This window comes from Sebastes umbrosus, chromosome 7 (assembly GCF_015220745.1).
Source record: "Sebastes umbrosus isolate fSebUmb1 chromosome 7, fSebUmb1.pri, whole genome shotgun sequence".
In the NCBI taxonomy this organism is placed as follows: domain Eukaryota; kingdom Metazoa; phylum Chordata; class Actinopteri; order Perciformes; family Sebastidae; genus Sebastes; species Sebastes umbrosus.
In genome coordinates, this window is record NC_051275.1 from 26265871 (window position 1) to 26288838 (window position 22968).

The 22968-nt window shown below is 39.0% G+C and overlaps 1 protein-coding gene across 1 annotated transcript in view; it reads right to left on the reverse strand.

Moving 5' to 3' along the window:
- Window positions 1–14284, reverse strand: part of kirrel3b (kirre like nephrin family adhesion molecule 3b) — a 194159-nt gene extending 179875 nt beyond the window's left edge. The window contains exons 1-2 of the mRNA XM_037775070.1: window positions 14237–14284; window positions 9228–9317 (exon numbers count right to left, since the gene is read on the reverse strand). The gene's annotated coding sequence lies outside the window, so the exon portion shown is untranslated. The remainder of the gene's footprint in view (window positions 1–9227; window positions 9318–14236) is intronic.
- Window positions 14285–22968: the final 8684 nt, after the last annotated feature.

Sequence of the window (22968 nt, forward strand, 5' to 3'; positions counted from 1 at the left end):
AACAAACACAAGACTTTCAACCAGGAGACCGGCGTGTCTCGTGTGAAACTAAAAGTAACGTTGACATATTTTGTCATGTCAGTCATGAGTCATGTGAGTCACGGGTCAGATAAGTTAATATCAACCACGACCGTTTCCTAACCCTAACCAAGTGGCTGTGTTGCCTAAATCTAACTTCCTGTGAAAACAGAAGTTTATTTTGAAACGATACTATGCATGTAACGAGTGTATACTGACATGCCGTCCCTGACACGTCCAATAGTAACGTAAGAGGGGTATCCTGTGCATCGGTCTCCGAGTGGCGGTATTTGACGAGTTGGAAGGAGACAGACATCATCTTCAGATGACATTAATAACATAACTAACTAGAATGGCACTCAGAGAGCGCAGACCTCCGACCCCCTCTCCGTTCAGCTTGCGCCATCATCCATGTGTATTTTTGTATCAGCTGTACGTAGCGGAGTATCATAAAACACTTCATTCAAACTGGACAGAAACAAAATAAAACTCACCTAAACCGTCGTCGTTACTCTTTCCAACAATCACCAAGTGTGCTTTGGTCGAACTCAAGTGTAATTTCACAGAGTTTCACTCCCCGCTCTCTCTCTGTCAGAAGGCGGGGTTACACAGTTACACTGTGCATGTGTTATACCCAGAGGATTTAAAGTTCTGGCTGATTGCAATGCTTAAAAAAAGTCCTGAATCCGGACCGTGATCTGGATCGACACCATTGTGCCACACCCCACCCCTCCAAAAAATGTCATTCAAATCCATCGCAGACTTTTGGAGTAATCCTCCAAACAGACAAACCAACGAACAAAGAACCAACAAACAAACAAGCCAACGCCGGTGAAAACATAACCTCCTACCTAGGCCTTCGGCCTTGGCGAAGGTAAGAATGTTTTGAGAAGTAAAAGTTAACAATTTGCTATGATGGTCGTTTCTTGGGGTTAAGGGTTAAATTTTCATGGCCACTCTGTTAACCTGTAAACTTACAACTAAAAATCAAGAGAACTGAAAAGCAAAACATTGAATGAGTAACACAGGAAAAAAAATAGTGCGGGGCTGCCTCACAGCTGCTGCTTGCTTTGCACAAATAAAGTCCTATACAGATACCCATCTTGTATAACTTTGGTTTTTACAGGGTTCAACATGGCACAAAGCCACAATTCTATTAACATGCAGTTGACGCCTACAAGCCAGGCCTTATCATTTAATGCAACTTTGCAACAAAGAAATACATGTCTATTTAAACACTACTACTTACTGTATGCCAGAATGCTGTAACATGGGGATAAGAGATTGATTTTCATGTTAGTCCAAGTTTGAAAACACAGGATTATGCAGGGCAGCCAGCAGTTTCTCTTCAAGTGAGAAATGGCACTAAATCTTATTTATTCAGTACTTTCTCAAGCCTGCATGTCAAAGCTCAAGGAGCACGTCTTGCACTGCACAGCAAAACAGCGGCTCCTAACTAATTTAATTAATTAGGTTGGGTTACAAAGTGACCTTTGAAACTTCAAGGCTTAAAAATGACCAAGAACAGATTGATCAATCCAAAACTAAGGGTGCAGGGGGAAAAATGCCATTTGGAGGATATGAGTAATGCTTCATGGCACTGAATGTTAAATTCTTTATGGGAAATACAATGCTTGACATGGAGAAAAATAAACTATAAATATAGTGTAACTTTTGTCACAATATGGCTGGGGAAAAAAAAAGACAGTTTTGAAGTGTCGAGGCTGTACTGCTTGCCTTTTTTGTTCCTTAACGTCCATGAAATATCTTGCCTCCTCCCCATTCCTTCACCAGATGAAATGCAAAGTCTCATCCTCGCACTCAAAAAGTGACACATTAAGATGATGGACAGGCACTCTGTTTTTGAGCTAAATAGAAAGTGACACATCTGTTTATTTCTCTTGGGCCTGCATATCCGCTGTTGAGACACCGAAAGGGCTGAAACACGGCTATCCGAGGACGTGTGTGCGTCCCGGTATGCAGGTGTGTGTTAAGTGTGTGCTACCATCAATTTGTATTTTGGAATTAGCAAATCAGCCAGTTGTCTTTCAAGGAAGGACATCCACTCAATCTTTGTCAGTCAGATGATTCCCCAGAGATGCAGCATCTCTAGCCCTGATGCCTCACATTCTCAGTCTAATCAAGTCTGCGAAGTGGCAGAGCAGAGGATCTAAATGAATAGAATTAAACACTATGGAACGGTGTTGGAATCTCATTTTCATCCAGAGCGTTTAATTTAGTATTCGATGGAAAACAATGTGAATTTATTTGCTGTTATTTTGTAACCATAATCAAATTATTATTCTATTTTATAGATTACCATTTATATTTCCAATTAGCACTTCTTTCTTTATCGGATCTGACCCTGGCTTTTGACATAGTAATGACTGCTGCCAATGCTCCCATTCATAGTAAACAAAAAAGATAAAGTAATAGCCACTTCATCACAATATTTACACTATTTTCATTCATATCATTGCAAGACCATGACCTCAAGGGTCACTTTTTTTTGCTTTATCTGATGCTTTGGCTTTATTGATGTCTCATCTACGTGCAAGATCATTTTCTCTCCTTGGAACGGCACTCTGCTGACTTTGCCGATATAAACTTTAGATATAATTATGCTTTGAAATGGAGTAAAAATTCAAGCTGCACAGCAAGACCTGAAAGAGCAGATCTGCAGGGTTAAAAAAAGAAGAGTGAGAGCATTAACTAACGAAGCTGTGGCTATACAGACTTCCCCAACCATTCATCAAATTAATGTGGCTGCTGAATAAAAAATTATGTATACAAATTGCCATTTCAGCTCTATTAATCAGCTTCCTACTTTCTAAATACTACCATGCGCTAAAACATTTCTTGTCTCTTCTTTCTATGTCTTTTGTTCTTTCTACGAGTAATTTGTCTGGCAATAAAGTTCTATTCTATTCTGATTGTTGCAGGTTTGTATCGTTTGTTGTAGGGATGCACCGATACCGGATCAGATATCGGGCCGATACTGACTCAAATAGCTGGATCAGATATCGGTGACAATGGGGCCGATCTATTCAATTCAATTCTATGTTTATATACTATAAATATAGGAATTTCAATTCCTGTTTGAGTTTTGACTAATTTGTTGCTGCATTAAAAAGGTTTACACTTGAATTGTAATTCCTCTTAATTTTGAAGACTGTTTACCAAGTTGCTGGTGTACAATTATTTTTTTAATTATAAATAACAATTCAGTTAATTTAATATCTAAGTATTCATTTGTTACATTTTGTTTTACAAAGTTAGGAAAGCAATGAACTGAAAAAGTTGCATCGGCGCATCCCTAGTTTGTTGATTATTACAGCAAATAACACCAATGTGGGCATGATTAAACTCAAAATAATGTCCAACTAATGAAATTAGATATCATCCCTCCAGACATAACATAAAATGGAATATTTTAGACAACATGTTGAGTACATTTTGATCACAAACTGGAGGCGAGTATGCTAAGAATCCCATTATGTCACAGTTGGCAAGCCTGTTCACATCAAAGTCAATGCAGCATTTCTTTGCAAATATGTCCTTTTGTTCATGTAAACTGAGCAAATGTTGATTCCATTGCAGTATACAGCCTACTGGAGCCTGGAGCTCTGCTCTGACTCAGTCAAGTTCACGCTGCTACAGGGTCGCCCGGTCATTTGACTCTTCCCCATTTGAATTTCATCTTCATTGCACCGTGGAATTGAGGTTTTTTACATGGTATGCAAAACAGTGGCAAAGATTTGTTTGCCCTGCTCATCTGGAGATAGGTAAAGAGCAATGGTCAGCAGAATGCACCTCAAGAAAGCTTGCCAGGGTTCAAGGGCTTTGCATAAGTCAAGCTGGATTCTCTTCTTGACAGGGAAATGGGTACATGTTGTTTTACATCTGACACGTCGACCATCGACATCTTCATTGCATGCATTGCCCCTGCTGCTTCTCTTCCCTGACATGGTGCATGGTAAATAAAAGCAATGTGTTGAACTATGGATTTGCCCTCAGGCTTAAAGAAGACTCTCCGTATGTCACTAGAAGAGAAGTGAATACATCAGCTAAAGGGAAAATATCAGCCAAAGAATCACATTTTCCAGACCAGTGTGTGAACAGAGGTTGTTGAGATGCCTGACATGACAACTGGAGCGCATACCAGTCTTAACTCAGGGATTAGAAGGTCCAATATTTGAAAGCATTACCTTAAACAGGAAAAAATGGACTTGAATATAGTCGATGTCGAAAAAAAGTGCAAAATGGAAAGAAATCACGGACGCTATAAACACCTACATCACAACGCCGGTAAGCGTAGTTGAAAAGCCTGGATTCATATATACGATATTGCCTAAAATATTGCGATATTATGTTTAGGCCATATCGCCCAGCTCTAATTTAAATAAAAGAAAATGCAATGTAATATCAATAATACTCATAATATCTATTCTTCTATTCTATTAAGAATTGTTCCTTAAACATCTATTTAAAATGTTTGTTTCTTGAACAGTTAAGCATGGCAATGCTTGTTTTCTCACACTCTTATTAATAAGTGATTTTCCTTCTTTTTTAATTGCAGACAGACATTTAAAGTGCTTTAGGGTAAATCTCCGAGGGAGGCATCCCCGTGGAGGATACGTTGCGCTGAATTGGGAAAGCATAAACATGGGGATGGACCGTTTCTTCAAAAAAAGAAGTAAAATGCTGATGTTATGCAGAAAAAAAACATGACAAAATATGCTGATTCAGCCCATTACCACCCTACACTAATAATATTCGGTTAACCTGTAAGTGTTTTGCCAGTGGTCTTAACTGAAAATGCAGAATGAGCCACTAAATCTGAGCATCTCAGATGCCCAAAGCCAAGTCTTCATCATACAGAAATTACTCTTGAGAAAATGTGAAACCCAGAAGAAAATGATATGCAGAGAACATTGCTTTAAATTGCTCTATTCAACAAGCCATCTGAAAGTCTGTGCTGGTAATTGCTACCGTGTTGTTTTCTTGAATGGACTGTTATACACATTTTATTATACTTGGATTTTCATTCTTAACATACGAGCATTTTGGAATTTTTAAATTATGATTAAAATCACCTTGGCTGCTGCTTACAGAGCCATATTGGACCAAATAAGACACATTACACACATAACACATTGACTTCCACGCCAACTCATTTATTTTTTATAGATATAACACTATGCACAGCTTTTTTAAGTTGCAAGATGAATTAAATTATTGAGTGTTTTTGATGCAAAATCTACATCATGTGTTGCACCAAATCAATTCAATACAACAACACACTGATAAATAGCAAATATTTGTTCCTGAACCACACACCAGCTGGCTTTCTGGGGGGTCTCTGTGCTCAAGAGTTATTAGTAGGGGTGTCAACAGCTCTTTGTGTTGTCAATTAACACCGTTCACACAAGATCATTTTAGACATGTACATCTTCATCTGATCCAATACCAAATTCACACAATAATTACTCATGGGCCTACATATAAAGCAATACACACTCCACAACCACACATATAATAACACATGCTGTCACTTGTCTTAATTGATGATGTTATGTACGAGATAATTCAAGTCTAAACACAGAATTCTTAAGCAGCTGCACAGGTGTGTGCAAAACATGCACACGGTCATTTAACACTAGTGCACAGAAATTCAAATACAACAATGACGATAACCACTGAGCAACTGGAAACCGTATAAAGCCTAATGCCATCAACATATTTCCGTACGTTTGCACAGATACAGCGGTCTGTGGTTCATCATAAGACTAGCATTGATAGGCCACTATCTCTTCAGAGCATCTTAGTGTTAGCTTAGCATTGTTAGTTATTTGTTTTAATGACAAAATACTATGTAACTGACGCTGAGGATGTATCTACGCACAACCAAGAATAAACAGGTTTTTGATCAAAGTAAACTGGCTTGAAAATGTGGATTTCTCAAAGCCAATATAACGCTTCATCCAGGTTTCTGAAAGCAGTATATGATATTAACCTGCACCAACATAACTCCAAAAGCCCGGGGCGACAGAAACTATGTTGCAACCCATCATTTCTAATTTTAAAACAAGTCTCCACATTTCCACTGAGTTCTTCCAAGGTGTTGTCACAATTCTCAAGCTAGCAGTAGAAGCTAAAGTAAGCATGCTTAAAGTTGTATGTGTTTAATGCATGTTTAAGGGGCGACTGACGTTAGAAAATGCAATGCTGAGCTAAAGTTTGCTATGTTGCATCAACAACTAACACTTGACCATCTTACAACTGGCTCACACCACCTTCATTTTGATGTCAACTACACACCTGTAAAGTTTTAGGACTGCATCTTACACACTCAAAATGCACAGACAGATTTTTTCACCACAATATTGTCACACAAACACCTGACAGAGTACTCAAACCGCCTCTGTGGTATACACAAGGTGGCTCCAGGACCACATTTTGCTGTGATGACTCACACACAAGGTGAAAACAATACCAGCGTTGCTGTCGCAGCTGGTAAATATTAGCTTGTTTACCTGTCAGCAACAAGTAGGCCTTAAGGGGAAATTCTCACTTCACATTCTCAAATGCCGCACCTGTATTCACTCAGGTTATGAGTGCACTACAACCTAGAAACAACTAATCAAGCGGGTCAAGAATAACCGTGCTAGAGGGAAAGAGTTGCAAAGGTGGCAGCCTCATTAAGAGGACAGGACTCCTTATAGACCATACAGTGCAGTCACCAGGCAACGTATTCTCATACAGCAGTTCATATGACGTCTTACAAAAAAGTAACTCCTCCTTTTTTGCTCGTTTTCCTACGAATGTCAAGCAACACATTTCAATTTCCGCTCGTTACATGCATACAGTCTTTTCAAAATAAACTAACGTCTTCACAGGTAACAACTTCCTTAGGTTTCGGCAATACCGAAACCTACTTAGTTTGGTGTGGTTACTTAAATACGTAATTTATGTGACAAATAAATCAACGACTTCTGGTTTCACAAGGGACACAAACACAAGTCCTGTATCTTTTGACTCACCAATCCACCCCGACCTCCTCCCTACGCGGCGTTCCTGGTTCACGATTACGTGAATTACACACCAATTGATTCGGTGTGATATACACAAATTACAGAGTATTACTTTTCGTAGGTATAGCTATGAACAGTGTATGAGACTAGCCTGCACCAGGCCCAGCTGTTGATGGTCAGGAAATATAGTAACTTCAACATGTAAGCTAAATGCTCCTTAAATAACAAGGTCTTGATTTAATTTCCTACATGTTGAATACACAAGAAACAATGTGTATATAAGGCTTCAAGGAAGTTCAGATGTAGTTGCTAGCTGTTTACCAATGCAGCCTTCCAGAGCTATTTTACATGGAGATCAATTCTGTAGCGAAAGAAACAAGCATCTGAATTTTCTTTTTTTTAGCTACTCATTAATCATTAAAAACGAAAAAGGATATGTCACTGAATTTAATTTTTTTTTCGTATATTATATTTTATTTATATTGTTGGACAGAATTCAGGGAGAAATTGATAAAGTGAATTTAATTTTGTGAGAGGCTGTTGCATCATGATTCACAATTTTTTTTGATGCAATGTGATTTATGCATGCAATGCATTTATTTATTTATATTTTGTTCTAGCTAGAGAAATTGTCTGAATCTGGTCCACAGGCTTCCTGCCACAACAGATCAATAGGTCTGAAGACAAATTACTACAGGACACCATCCAAAAGATTATGGGAAACCATCCGGAAAGCTTGTGCTGCTTACGATAATTAAAACAAAAGATGTCACGGGTGGTAGCTACCGAGACAGGTGGGGTGGAACTTGACAGAAAAATAAACAATGCACACTTTTTTATTTTCCTCATATTGGTTAGTAGTAGTACACTCAATGTGCTGTCAAGTTTGCTTTTAAACTTAAATGCTCTCATTGTTTGAATTAAGTATTTGTTGATGCTGTGACTGTGTTAATCACATTTTCAAAGTGAAGGCATTCTCTCCAGTTTGAAGGATGCCAAAGGTTTCTTTGGCAGGTGTGGACAATCCTGTTAGAGATGGTGTTTGTGTTACACCTTAACCTCCTTTTCCAGTAAATCTATCTTTTGTTTGTACAGCTTCCCAGTATGAAGCTTTTCTGCCAAGGAGATTTAAATATATAAGCCCGAGGAAAGGGCAACCTGCTGCTATCTCTGACTCCATACACGTTTTTTTTTTGTTTCAAGAAATTAAATTAATTCTATGTATGTATATTAATTCCCCTTGTTTTTACTGTAACAATCCTTCACTGTGAATTTTTTTTTGGGAAGAGCTATTTAACACGCAGCACATATTTATCTTTAAATGGTATGCAAGCAGACAAACATTAAAAAGTAAAAAGTAATAATCCTTGCTCGCAAGGAAATTGTGAATTGCAGCAGCAAACAGTATTCAGAGTGTATGAAACTGTACGCAGTAGCAGCACAGAACCCAGTGCACAACAGCCCGACTACACAGAGCAGCCTGCAGCTGACTTTTGCAACCAGTTGCAATAAAGCATGCTAAAACACCAATATAATGCTTGAACGTTGTTATAAAATATGCACGAGTTGAGAAAAGGCAATAGTGAAATTGCTGGTCTTTAGCCAGGTACTAAGCAGCACCGAAGGGAGGGAGTTAGCACAGAGGAGAGGGAGGCAATGGCCTAAATTGTTAATAGTATATTAATTTCTGCTTCTAAAATATAATTGGTTTCTTTGATGTCTGTAGGTTATGTGTACAATAGTCATGTAAGGAAGAAAAAACATGACATTCATACAAGATACAAGATTTTCTGGCATTTCAGCTACTGGTAACAATTAACATAACAGAAAATGACCTGTCATAGAGAGGATCAATAACATTTTCATCAATACTTTGTAGTAAATACTATAAAATAAAGCACTACCTAATTTATATCTTCAGACATAACACATGTAAACACATACATGGGCATTAGGATTTATACTTCATATCATCGTCAGTATTACTACGCTAGCTTTAGCATTAAGTTTTTTTATCAGCTACTTTTTCTTCATGCAAATCCTAAGGGCGTGAATGTGGCTATTTTTGTTGAATGAGAGCTTTATGTGGGTCAGACTGTGTTTTCCTTTGACAACCTCTGAACACTGCTGTTCTGCTGCAGTCTTGATTAATGGCCCAGAGAGTGTCACACTGACCTGAGATGGAAGGTGCTCATCGCTGTCAGAGAAGGAACAAAATCCAGTGACTTGTTTTTCATACAGCTTTGTCCATCCCCTCGGTGATGTCTGTGTGAATAAAAGAGGATCCAAGGTATTAATATGTTTTCGAGTACACAGGATGAGTGCGACATACATATATGTAACCTATGATAAAAAGCTCTTTATAACAGTGACTTATTTGCAATAGAGTGAGGTTTCATTTTTTAACCCTTCCTTTTAAAAGGCAACAGCTACTAGAGTTGTTCCGATACTGATGCCAATATCGGAAAGACATCTGTATCAGGTATTGGCAAGTATGCCAGTCTATGCACTGATCCAATACCATGATTTACTAACCCAGAAAGAAAGCAACTTGTTTAACCGGGTATCAATTCTTCTTCGCCACTCCAAAACAGAAGCCGTCACTGTGCTGTCACCCTGGATGTATCATAGCTGCCACTGGCAACTACTGTTTTAGAGCAGCGAAGAAGAACTGATTGCAGGTAGTTTGTCATGTGACGATAACTACAACAGCACGGTGCTATTGGAGAGTGTAACGGTAGTCAGAGCGAGGAAAATGTCACCCATTTGGCAATATACTATACAGTGGAAAATCCTACAAGTAAAACGGCGATATGTACAGTATGTAAGGCTTCCGTTTCCAGGCGTGGCAGTCCCCTAGTGGAGTGTGTAAATATTGCACCCTGCAGGACAAATTAGCACACAGGCTGTCCACTGAGGAGACAACTAAGAGAATACAGAATTGTTATTTATTCCTAGCTTCATTTATTGATGTTTTTTGTAACTGACAAACTGAATAATAAAAGAAAATGATAGTGCATTCATTCTCTATATGTATTTGTTCATGTTTTATTAAGGGTTTAACCTGAGCCAGGCCATACAACAAAGATAGTAATCATATCACATCCATACAGGGTCAATAGTAAACAGCTGTTATATAATAACAATTATAACAACAACTATACATATATTTTGTATCACGCTGATATCGGATCAGTACTCGGTATTGGCCGATACCACAAGTTCAGGTATTGGAATCGATATCGGGAAGGAAAAAACGGTATCGGAACATCTCTAACAGCTACTGTTGATACATTTAGGTCAAACCCAGTTTAAACTGCATTCAAGAAAAAAAATATACATATATAATTAATATGGATTTTATCCAGCATCTTGCTTCTTCTCTTAGTATGCATGGTTTGTTCCCTCTGTTCCGCTTTACAGTTTATTCTTTTTCCTTCTTCTTTTGTGTGTGCCAAATAATCAATGGTCATCTCTATATTTCAAGTGCTGATGACTTATTCAAATAGATGATTCTCCTCTCTCGGCACAGAAAGGGAAAAAGAAAGACACTTTAGCACTGAGTGACACTTCAATTAGCCTCTTGTCCTCCACTACTAATAATCAGATTGTGTAGCCGTGTAAAGGACAAGGCAGGTCATTAAAATATCCTCAAAAACCCACAAGATTTACTGTAGGCTGTAGACTTTGCTTGTATTTGCTGACAGCCGTATAGTGCTGCACCCCCTCTCGGCCTCCCTAGATGAAATAAAAGCTATCTTGCTGTAATTGCTGAGGAAAACGGATTCACCAGTGTCTGCAACACTTCATGCGCCTTCTAATTTCGTTCAGCTCGTTCTTCAATTGCCAGGCCCCTCGCAGGGGCCCTCATCTATTCCGTTCAGTGCTCTTCAGTGTGATGCCGCTGCGGACCCAGATAACCAAATCACGCAGGCGCAGCGTTATGACAAGTGCAATCAGACAACCAGAGATTTGTTGAATTTATGTCGACACCGGGAAAAGGAAAACCTCCACGATTAGCTTGTGGTCTACATGCTGCAGCACCATTGTTGGAGCAAACTTTGTTTAAAGATGCATTGCAATATTGTATTAAACTAACATGATTTGGATAAAACAAACAGCTCATACAAGATACAATGCTGCCATGTATTTACACTCCTGTGAGTAAGAGCACCTTTCACAATCAGTTACAGTAATTGGTGCTTTAGAGTTCAGGCTTGTTTGGTGTAGCATATTATTATTATGCTGTGGTGTGATTCTGCTCAAGGCTGTTAACTCAGAGCTGTTTGGCCGAGCATAGCTTTTACAAACGTGTGATTTTGTTGGGCCAAGTTTTGTAGTTTGAAGCAGGTCTAGGCTGAAAAGTGTGAGTGACACTGGCAACAGTCAATGGGAATTTAAGTCCAGGGGTAGGATAAAAGGAATGAAACAGAAGGAGTCACCTTTAACAACAATGCCCACTAATGCAGAAAGCTTGCATCAGCAAGAACTCCTGCTGCACTTGACTCACTCTTAGGGGCTGCCACTGTACACACATTCACTTGAGCCCTTTTCATACTGGACTGTAGTATTACCTGGGGACCTCAAGTAGTAATTTGTAATAATTGTGGAGGTCGTCTGTAAATCTTAATGCCGTGCAATGTGAGAATATAAGTCCAATGCGAATCGACATCTCTGATTTAGGGTCGTTGACTTTTTTTTTTGCAAGGTTTTTTGTTTTCTCCGTGCCATTTTTCTGCCTCTTTCCCTGTCGAGAATTATGGAGGCTACATTTGCAATTATAAATGACATTTTTGACTGCATTTTGGATGCAAATTCAGGAGGCTCATCTCGCTACACAGCATGTCAACCCATTCGCCATAAATATTAGCAGCCATTGCTTTTGTCTTTCACGAAACGGATGTTACGCAGAGCCTTGACATCATCACTGGTTCTCTAATACATCCATGGGATAATGTCAGTAAATTTGAGTAAAATACACACTTTGCATATGAAACACAGACATGGGGGGGTAATTTCTAAATCCCCCTGGTAATACTAGTCCTGTGCAAATAGGGCTTTGGACCAATAAATATTAAAGCTTTTATAAAATCAACATTAGTTTGTAGTTAAATAGATAATGCCACTTTAAAATATTCCTGTAGGGTAATGCAAATGTAACCGTAAATGCTCCGTAACAATGAAGCTCTAAATTACACTACAGTGAACTGCTCTGGAACAATGGGAGAGTTATTTTTGAGTGACAGAATCGGGTTGTGTGTGATCCCTCATTTTCATTTGTGACTGGTGTGAACAGCAGAGCAACCGTTTAGTCAGAGCTGCTAACGACATGGCCATGTTTGACCAGCCTCCAAGTCATTTCTTCAATACTTAGCAAACCACCGTCTACAAATCAGCCCACAAGAACAGGCAGAAACTGTGGCGCTATTACCAGCATACCAACATCATTTCTCATAAGAAAGTAGTGATAGCTACATGTACTCTTTAGATCATTGTGCTTCCAAACATACATTCAAATTTGAACATGAAATCATGTGTCAAATTGTGTTGAGTTTCTGAAAAGCCAATACTTTCCTATAATTCCCTATAATCCAATAATTTCCTTAGAGAGTTGGCAACACCTGTGTCAAGCCAACAAATACACAAACACTGTGACTCCAGACAGATGCTCCCACATGTATAATGGTCACCACATTTCAAGCGGGCCCTGTTTTGCTGTGGGCAATTCAACAATAACATCTGCTGTCAGAAATCCCAATAGTAGTGGCTTGCAGGACGGGCACAGCAATGAAGATCCTCTGAAAAATCATCTTTGTGTTATCAGAACTGAGTGGTGGAATATTGCCATGAAAAGGCTTTTTAAGTTACCCATCAAGACTTCTGAAACTTTTCAGAGGATGCAATGCTGTATATTGAGCTTTATTTTGTTATTTAAAAGTCTAGAATACATTTTATCTAGTTCTGAAAAAACAACAACATACTGAATCATTAACGATTAATTAGTATATCATTCTGATTTAATGAGTGTTTGTTACTGTATCAAACTTCTGTTGGAAACAATTATCAATAAAATGTTGTTTATTTAAGACTTTTTTCAGTCAGATGAGATTCCAGTACAGTAAATCCTGATTTATTTGTATCAGTGCAAGTTGTCAACGAATCCCTAACATGATGCTTTACAGATTTATCTTAATTTTTCAGGGGTCCTTTGTAAGTTTGAGACCTATCAATTCTCGCTCCCACACCTAATGTTACGCAGCACAATAATAATTGAAAAAAGAGACTGATTTACATTTAAATCGAAAAAATCACTATCTTTCTAATAATGATGTGCTCTAATCCACCTTCAACTATCATCCGAGGAGGTTAAATTGTGAAATATTACATGCAGTAGTCAGAAGATCCCATTCTTTGAACATCTCCTGGGACCTCGACCCTGTTCTTGGAGGCTTCCTTCCCTCTTTGAAGATAGGGGAGGAGGAGGAGGAATAGAATTGGGAGGTGTGGCAGGGAGTTCACACAATCTCTTTTAGGCTCGCCTTCACGTTGCAAGACACAGTGAATGTAATACCTTCTTTTATCTGTTGTGTGTGCAGCAGTGAAAGGGAGGAGTTTCAAATGTCAAGTCTTTATACTCAGGTAGTATTCTCTGTAGTGTCTTTACGCGCCTGGCTGATTTAATTCTAAGTGGATGGATGTGGGTGCTAATTATAGGGAGTTTTTTTTTCAATTTGGATTGATTAGCATATTTAAGTGACCCTGACTCTTTCTATGTGGTTAATGTGTTTTTAACAACATCAAAACATGACAAGAAAAAGGGTTTCGATAGTAAGTCTCAATGTTATTTATATGTTAAGCAATGGAAAGTGGTCTTCAATTAAACATTTTATAAAGATGGAAACTCTGATTGTTGACATGCTGTGTAATCAAGAAATTAAATCAAGCATGAGTGACTTTGAAAGTAAAAAGACATTCTGTGCAAATGAGCAATAGAAACACTCGTATTAGTGTCAATGCGCTTCAAGTGGATTTGTTGCTACAGTCTCACATGTTGACAACCAGTTGTCAATCTTAGCTGATGTGAGCCAACTTCGCTGTTAGCTGCACTTGTGCTACTGTTACATTTTAGTATATCACAGGTAAACATGTCAAAGGTGTTGAAGAAATAGAAGAAGTAAACACACCTTCCTGCAGGACTCACTTCTTGTGTGTTTTTGGTCCATGCTCCATTTGCTCTCTGTTAGGTTGCCTACTGATGATGTAATTTTAAGCAACTGACTCAAGAGAATCTTGGGAAATGTAGGGAAACCCATTGTGCCATCATGCTGTAATTACAACTTGTGGCCACAGTGGCCGCTGTTCAGCAAAAGTCACACAGGCTCGCTTTCAGACTGAAAGGCACCTTAATGCTGGTGGCAGTGGAATGATGGAGAGCTGAACAGATGCAAATTATGATAAAAGTTTAGAAGCAAAAGATACAGTGTTAAACACAGGCTGTACAGTTACAGGAAGAGGTTATACCCACACTCTCGCGAACGCATTATAAATTTGAAATCAATCTACTCCACACCTCTCTGCTACCTGGTAAAGAGGTATGGTTGAAAAAGATTCACTGTTATGACAGATATGGCAGGATGATCTACTTGACCTTAAAAATGTAACCCCGGTTCTCATCTCAGTCTCTCTGTTATCACTTAGTTTGTCATTAGCATGAAAGTAACTGTGCACCAGGGTGTTTCATTGCCTCTTGCCAAAATCATGCTGGGATAGATTCAAGTCCTTTCCAGCGAACCTGAAATGGAAAAATGGGTATTGAACATGAATTTATAAGGGCTGTCAATAGATTCAAATATTTAATCGCAAATTAATCACACATTTTCTGTTCAAATTGTATCTTAAAGGGAGACGTGTCAAGTATTTAATACTATTATCTACATGGGAGTGGGCAAATATGCTGCTTTATGGAAATGTATGTATATATTTATTATAGGAAATCAATTAACAACACAAAACAATGACAAATATTGTCCAGAAACCCTCAGAGGTACTGCATTTAGCATAAAACATATGCTCAACAGACAAAAACATATGTCAGTGTGTGAGTGTGCTGACTTGACTATGACTTGCCCCAAACTGCATGTGATTATCAGAGTGGGCATGTCTGTAAAGGGGAGAGTCGTGAGTTCCCATAGAACCCATTTTCATTCACATTCTTGAGGTCAGAGGTCAAGGGACCCCTTTAAAAATGGCCATGCCAGGTTTTCCTCACCAAAATGTAAGTTTGGAGCGTTATTTAGCCTCCTTCACAAGCTAATGTGATATGGTTGGTACCAATGGATTCCTTAAACTTTCTAGTTTCATATGAAACTGTACACTATCTTCACTCTAGCTTTAAAACTGAGCTCGCTACAACTTGAAAATCGTAAGTTGTGTTAATGCGTTAAAGAAATTTGTGGCGTTCAAATTTTTGTTAATATCGCGTTAACTTTGACAGCGCTAGAATTAATAGATGGTTGCATGAGAACAATCTGATAATGATAATTAAATGGAATAAGTATTTTTATTCTGGTGACCCCTATGACCTCACGCCACACTGCCTCCATAATTATTTTGACATGTATTTATTGTACAAAGAACTGTGGTGTTTCCTGTTTAAGATCTAAGAAATTAAATGACAGAGATTGAAAGAAAGCTTCTACTACAGTATATACATGGCCCTGATGCATATGCATACAGTATATAGTATCTATTTTGTATTGTTGATGTGTTTTATTTCATCTGTGTCGGAGTAAATAGCGCTATGCCGCCTACCACAACATATTTTGCAGCAGTGGTGAATAGGTGTTGCATTATATATTACATGCTTAATGTGGTCTTAAAATCAATATTGGCTTGGCAATCTTCTTGCATGATAAGATATAATAAACACTCAAACTGTACTGGAGAGCGAGTTTTTTTTTTCTTTGACCTCATTAATCTTGCAATTTACTAATATACAATAACACCACCCACACGTATTAGCATTTCAATCAGTAGCAAAAACCGCACAGGCTTTAAAAGAATGGGCCACAACAGCTTGCCTCCAACAGCATCTGCTTAAATCGATACAAAGTTCAATAGTCTTGATCCAAGATCTGTGTGCCGCTGCTTCCTACATCCCCTCTGACTGTATACCATTATCTATCTTACTGCATAATTGATGAATTTTGTATTCACACCCTGCACATCGCCTCCAACTCTGCATAAGATCGTCAAAAGCCACAACACACCAACAGGTCGTGTTAAGCATGATCAGTGAGCTGTGATTCAAATGATAGTTTCCGTTAAAAAGTTAGGTGTGATCCCTCAGGTATAGACACAGCTGTTGCTGTGGTGGAGAGTAGGAGGAAGACAATAGGGTAAGAGGAGCCTTCTTGATCTTCCAGGAGAAAAGCGAGTAGGTCCAAACTTTGATTACCCAGCATATCACATCATGTGTAACAACTTCTCCTCGCCCACTCAGGCACCAAGAGGATTACCAGATCCAAATAGAAACACACTTCAATGAGAAAAGCAATTCTTCAAGTTATAGAATCGTCTCCTATTATTCTAACCGTTGACTTTGCAGGCTTTATTAGGCATACACACACACACAATAGAGGCTTGCAGTCTATAGTTGTATTTTCCAATAATACTGTGTTACACTGGGCAAAACAAAAAGTGTTTGTAATGGATAATTTATATCATAGTTAATATGTTTTGCATAGCATATATGGAGATTTTATTGAATATTCCAAATCCAATGAGAGCCAATAGACAATAGACATTACAGGGTTTCAGGAGTATACAATGCAGTTTTAGGACAGTAATGTGTTTTTCATTGTTTTGGCTCTCTTCCACCACCCTGGATTTCAAAAGAAACAATGCCTATGGGGGCAAAGTGCTGACTTCCAGCAGGTGTTCACATCAATTCTCGGTGAACATTGTGGGAGTCGCAGCCCTTTTTTTACCCTCGGGGAGTATGTTTATAAAGAGGGCAGCAATTTTTCTACTTGGTTCATTGAATGTGGATGTAAACACCCTCAAATCAAACCTGAAAGGCAACAAAATTGCCTGTTCTGATCTGTGGCGTTCTGGATACTTCACCGGTGTTATAGAAACAATGTTGTTACCGTGATCAGCCATGTTTAGAGCTCTGCCAAGCTGTCCTCTGTATGCAACACAATATGACGCCAAAGCGTGTATTGGACCAGAAGATAGTCAGAAGATAGCGTGTCAGTGTCACGTTTTGCCTCACAGATACGTGAATATTACACACCTGTATTAACCTGCAGTACCAGCAAGGGGCAACAAAGCCACCGACTTAGGATCAGGCAAGAAAACCGCTTAGATAGGTTAAGGGAAAACATCATGGTCACTGACTTAGGGGTAGGCAAGAAAACCACTTAGTGAGGGTAAGGGAAAACATCATGGTTGAGCTTAAAATAAGTACGTAAACTAAGTAAAACCCGTACGGCAACAACGTAACGTCAGTGCGGAAAATGGTTTTCAAGTGACGTTTGTCACAACCGCCACTACAAAACACGTGACAAATGTCATTAACGTAACTTACAAAATAAAACACCAGTCTCATAAACCTTCCCACATGCCCACCATAAGTGGTCTTTCTAACTTTTTATACTACGTCGACACCTCGGAGTACAGAGTACCAGAAACACGTGACGTCATGTGACAACCGTCACTTCGTAACACTGCATCTTCATGCAGGAGTGAAATATTCACGCCTCTGTGAGGCAAAGCGTGACACTGACACAGTTTCTTCTGGTGGACAGGCGGGTCTATTACAAGCTTTGGGCTACAGGGTTATGTAAAGGTATACAATAAATGATGGAAGTAATAGCAAAAGTAAAAAGACCCCTGCACATCTTCATTTAACCACTTTTTTTTGCTCACAAACCATAAGTGAATCGTTAAACCATATAGTGGACTTTCCATCTAGCATCACCATAGGGTTGACATTTTTGGCTTTTGATCAAATGTCTTGACAACAGCTGGATGGATTGCCATGAAATTTGATAAACCAACATACTTTCATGCCCACCTCAGGATGAACTGTAATAACTTTGGTGATTCCATAACTGCTCCACACAAAGCACTGTTGACATTTACTTTAGACTACAAGATTTAAGACAATATAGGACTTTTTAGAAGAAGTTAAAATTCCTGCACTGCGTTAATAGAATAATTGTCAAAAGACATATTTATCAAATAGTATAATAGCACACTACTATAGTGTAGCATATATATCAAATGATGTTATATTTCTTCTATCTGAATTCTCCAACAAGCCGTAATGAAATTTGACTAATTTGAACTGGTTTTGTGAGTGTATTTAAACAGCGCAGATCAATTTGGCACCCCAACATAATGGATTCATTTATTTAAAAACTTAATAGGATGGTAAATTCCAGTTTACTGTTGTTCACACAGTGTTAAATCAGTCTATTTTCTGAGTTGCTCTCTTTTATAGTGCTTTGTTATATATTCATGAAATCTATTTTGTTTTTTCCCCTAAATTAGCATTGAGCCACATAATTCCTAAATGCTCATCCACAGCTAGTTGTGTTGATTTGCTTCCATGTTTCATCATAGTCCATATCACTGTCACTGTAAACAAAGGAGACTAGAGGGGCACCGGGCTCAATGAACATGCACTCCTAACACTGCTTGTTCCACATAAATCAAAAGAAATCAATGCCAGATTGAGGATTGTGGCCTCTGTTGTGCAAATGAAGCCTGGCTCCTGAATAAGATAATAAATCCCTGCCACATTATTTCAGCTTTTGATAAATGGAGCAACATGAGAGCGGGGGGGCTGCAAGTGGGAGCAGGGGGCACACATCTGACTGTGAACACCTCTAATAAAACATGAGGAAGGCCTTTGATACACCAACACAACAACAGCACTTGAGTTGCCATACACCATGGATCAAACGCTGACATTTCCCTGTCCACAAATTGTTTGTTATTCCGATACATTAACTTCAAAACTACATCATTGTTAAATTGCATTAAGTATTTACAGAGCAAACACACTATCACGCCAGCTCATAATTTGCCTCTTTTAGGAGATTGATCCGGTCATGTCTTTAATGTTGCTCTGCAATGCATGGCTCAGATGGCCAGAGCTCCAGTCAGGAGTAGGCCACAGAGTGTGAGAGGTTTGCTATCAAACGCCAGGCAGGTTTTAGCCTCTGACAGACGTGGGATCAGTGTCAGATGCGAGCTATGCCAAAGGGCTGGATTGGTGCAGAGGGAGGAAATGACTTGACTCTCCTGGCCTCAGTATGTCTTTGTACCCCGGCCCCCAGGGCAAGTGATGGCAGGAATACAGAAAGAAAAACTCTACTCTAGCACATGCCACCAACCAGCCCTGCATCCATTCCACCTAAAGGCTCTCTGCACCTCTTGATTGCTACCCGAGACCATTAGATCACCTTTAGTTCCATCCGCGCTGTTCCCCGGCATGCCCTCTCCTTCACCTTACACCACTGCTGCGAATGAATCAGAACCTTATTTCGTTTTCATTTGCAAGATTGAGACTACTTTCACATATTTGAATTTCAGTTTAAACAACACATTTCCACGGTGATATTGTGCATATAATAAAAATTCGGAGTGATTACACATATATGTGCCTATGCACATGTATGTATGAAAGCAGTGCATGTGTTACGGTTGCTCTGATTATAATGACATGACTATATGTTTGTTTGTTTTTTTTAAACGACGTGATGTGGTATGCATCAATCCACTCATTTCCTCCTCTTGTTGATCCTTGCATTGTGCAGATTGCCATGGTATGTGTGGATTTATTTGCGCTAGTGCACACAATTGTGTATATATTCATAAAGGTACTCTAATTTGGAGTAACTAAATCACCAAATACTGCTACAAAAGTGGTTCAAATTCAGTTACATGCCAGTTTAGCCATATTATGCCTTTTGTTAGCCACATTAGCCTTGTATGAACTGTATATGTCTGTACTGTCCATTTTGGTTAGTTTCAACCAGTGGACAACTCTGGGGTCGACTCCTCTGGTTGCAAAAAGAAGTCTGATTGTATAGAAGTCTATGAGAAAATGAGCCTACTTCTCACTTGATTTATTACCTCAGTAAACATTGTAAACATGAGTTTATGGTCTCAATCACTTGTTTCAAGTCTTCTTCAACACAGCATGATCTTCATTTTGTAAATTATGGTCCCATTTTGAGTCAAATAGACCATAAAGCAGGGTGCACTTTAGGGCGTGGCTACCTTGTGATTGACAGGTTGCGGCGTTGTCTGGTCTGGGAGTTGCCTGTGTTTTTGTCTTACAACTTTAACCCTTTCACAGTGTGTTTTCAGTTCATAGAAGTTAATTATAACCTGTTTGTCGCCTAAAAATGTCTTATTCAGCGTCCAATCGCACTTAGCTCCACCCTTTTGTGTCTTCATTTGACTTCTGGTTGCAAAAAAACAAGATGACGACAGCCAAAATACTGAACCTGAGGTTTCAAAACCGTAGTCCACAAACCAATGGGTGACGTCATGGTGACTGCGTCCACTTCTTATTTACAGTCTATGAATATAACCCACCTTAGAGAAAGTCGTTTTCCAGTGTTTAGATTATATCGCCTGCACTCTGAATACAATTAGCTTATCTCTGTGAGTAAACTGAAGTTCAGTCTAAATGTGTAGTCTAATAAATAGTGCATCATCTACACCCAGCCCTCAGTAAGTCAGATCTAACACGGTCTGCAGGCTGAATTAGTATGCAGGGTTAACACTGCTGAGTTTTGTTGCTCACTCAAAGCCCCCACCACTGTTATCAGCAGTCACTCAATGGTGCCGCCACTGTCAAATTCCAAGAGCTGTGAAATCACTGGAAGTTCACAACAGAAGCAGCTGCCATGTTTATTTCATTGTATCCCTTCACTCCACCCATCCCTACCCATCTATTCAACACACAAATGTTTGCCTCAAAGGCATCACTGCTGAAAAGTCTCCTGTTTCTGCTGTCTCTCACTTTGATTTGGGCACTTAGCATTCAGCAGAAGGTTAGGCAAGTGGGGATTGTTGTACCTGGCACAAATATTGACAAGTGCTATTGTAGTTCTATAAGCATCATGATTTGCATGCACATGGGAGGATATATTGCACACAGAGCACAAAGGCGTGGATGCCAAAATGAATTCATTTCAGGGAGAGGGTGACAAGTGATTTAAAGTGTAGTGTTATTTTTTTTTTTCAAGAAGTTAAGAGCAAGTTGAGTTTTTTACCATGTAAATTATGACCTTATATTTCATTGTTTTGAAACTGGGTACTAGAATAAGAGGTGGCATTTTGATTTATTTATGATTGGATGTTTGTTTTTTTAAATTGTACCAACTTCAACTACTGTTTAAGTATCATCATTAGTGGTGCAAAGGTAAAGCTGGGACTTTTATATACTCTTTGTGCCCACTTACTGCCCACTTGGGGCTTAAAATAAAGGCATATACTGTACCATCGTCAAAGGCTTCTTGCTATGTCAACATCTTTTGAATTCCAAAGAGCTTTCCCCCATCACTTTCATTTGCTGTTCCCCCTCCCTCCTCTCATTCCTTGACATCCAGCCCCAAATCATCTTCTTCCACCACACTATCTGCCACCCGTATTCCCTTTGCCTGTCTCCTCCTTCCATTCAACTCCTAATGGGCCCAAATAGAGAGTGACAACTCTTCCTGTTCCTCTACAAAATTCATGATTAATGTTTCATTAATCATGGATTTTTTAAAACATTCTGCTCCCCGGGGCTTTCTTCTATACTGAAATAAATTAATAAATGAGCCAAGTGCACACAGCCACTGAGAGACTTTGCTTTTTCCATGCCATCCTTTCTTATCGCTCACATAATGGTCATTGTTTATGGCACCACTGCACTCAAAGGTGCTTTCAGGGGAAGACTATAAAGTGAGCCAGTGTTCCACCGAGTTTTATGTGTTGTCTAAATGTTGTATCTTGTCTTGTCAAGGACTGGGGGACTTTACACCTTTGAATACTTGTGTTTTATTAAACCTACTTAGAAAAAGATAGGAATATAATTATTTAGACTAATGTTGAACAAAGCATTATGGTATTGGCTCAGTATATTGATGTTCGCAAAACAGAATGGTGAAAGGTCTCCTGAAATAATAGAGTAGAAGAAAACTCAAGGAGGCAGAGAAATAAAGTAGATATTATGAAGAAAAACATTGCGGTTTTAAATGAAGGCTTTACAATATAGGTTCATAAGTAACATTGGCAAAAGAATGAAGAGGAGACAGAGCTGGTTTGAAGCTCATCTTCAGTCTGACTCCTTGACTTCAATCCGTCGATATGTCTCGCTGGGTCATTCTGCTGCGAGAAATGACTTTCAATGCTCTGTAAGGAATAATATTTCGAACGGACGGCCAGACTTGAAGTGAAAGTGCCAAATAGCATTGTCTCATGTCTTAGCTTGGTAAACAAGCATGTCTGGCATTTCATCCAACAATCCATCCGCACAAATAAATTGGACCTGTACAATATAGGAGAAATTCAGAGACGGAGTGTTTGTTGATTATTGTTGAGAAATCCGCATTTAGCGTCCATGCCATGCCTGTAAATTGTCTTATCTAAGTAACATATCCATCTACAGCTGAAGAGGCCAGCCATAAAGTGTTGATCAAGTATAGTAGCTCAACTGTTTGAAGCCAATGACCTGCGACCTGATCTTGAGAATTACTGGCCCTACTGGAGTTTGCCAGCTCTGTAATTAACTGTGCAGAACAGGGTGACTTTAAAGGTTAGTCTGAAAATATATCCACTGGAATTGATTGATGTGGAACTCCCTCGTCTACTGTAGAAATTGCTTCAAGTTTTTCCTGTTGTATTG